Consider the following 1,176-nt stretch of genomic DNA (forward strand, 5'->3'; position numbering starts at 1 on the left):
CTTCTTTTCCTCTGACATCTCAAGGAATCTCTATACTGTGACATAGAGGATTATATATTTTCTTGTTCTCTTCTCTTTCATATGAGTAGGAGCAAAGACAAAAGCATTCTTGTTGAGGCTGACCCTGAACCTGAAAGGACCTTGAAGCGAAAGCTAAGAAAAGCTAAAGCACTACTCTTTGTAGAGGACCTAACAGAAATCTTCAAACAAGAAGAAGACATGGCAGCCAAAAACAACAACAATGCCAACAATGCAACGAAGGTGCTGGGTGACTTTACTGCACCTACTCCCGACTTCTATGAGAGAAGCATCTCTATCCCTGCCATTGGAGCAAACAACTTTGAGCTTTAGCCTCAATTAGTTTCTCTAATGCAACAGACTTGCAAGTTCCATGGACTTCCATTGGAAGATCTTCATTAGTTTTTAGCTGAATTCTTGCAAATCTATGATACTGTCAAGACCAATAGGGTTGACCCTGAGGTCTACAAACTTATGCTATTCCCTTTTGCTGTAAGAGACAGAGCTAGGATATGGTTGGACTTACAACCTAAAGAAAGCCTGAACTCTTGGGAAAAGCTAGTCAATGCCTTCTTGGCAAAGTTCTTTCCACCTCAAAAATTGAGTAAGCTTAGAGTGGAAGTCCAAACCTTCAGACAGAAGGAAGGAGAATCCCTCTATGAAGCTTGGGAAAGATACAAACAATTAATCAGAAAGTGTCCCTCTGATATGCTTCCTGAATGGAGCATCATAGGTATTTTCTATGATGGTCTCTGAAGGATCTCTTCATCTGAAGAAGACACCTACAGAAGCTCAAGAACTAATTGAAATGGTTGCAAATAACCAATTCATGTACACTTCTGAAAAGAATCCTATGAACAATGGGACTAATCAGAAGAAAGGAGTTCTTGAGATTGATACTCTGAATGCCATATTGGCTCAGAACAAGATATTGACTCAGCAAGTCAATTTGATTTCTCAAAGTCTGTCTGGCATGCAAAATGCACCAAGCAGTACTAAGGAAGCTTCATTTGAAGAAGAAGCTTATGATCCTGAGAACCCTTCAATGGAAGAGGTGAATTACATGGGAGAACCCTATGGAAACACTTATAATCCTTCATGGAGAAATCATCCAAATCTCTCATGGAAGGATCAACAGAGACCTCAACAAGGTTTCAA

General features: G+C 39.9%; 1 non-coding gene across 1 annotated transcript; it reads right to left on the reverse strand.

Annotated features, from left to right (window-relative positions):
• Positions 1 to 624: 624 nt before the first annotated feature.
• Positions 625 to 732, reverse strand: LOC127747308 (small nucleolar RNA R71). The gene has a single exon (XR_008009108.1). It is a non-coding gene; the product is annotated as a small nucleolar RNA R71 (small nucleolar RNA).
• Between the last annotated feature and the right edge of the window lie 444 nt (positions 733 to 1,176).

This window comes from Arachis duranensis, chromosome 4 (assembly GCF_000817695.3).
Source record: "Arachis duranensis cultivar V14167 chromosome 4, aradu.V14167.gnm2.J7QH, whole genome shotgun sequence".
NCBI classification, from domain to species: domain Eukaryota; kingdom Viridiplantae; phylum Streptophyta; class Magnoliopsida; order Fabales; family Fabaceae; genus Arachis; species Arachis duranensis.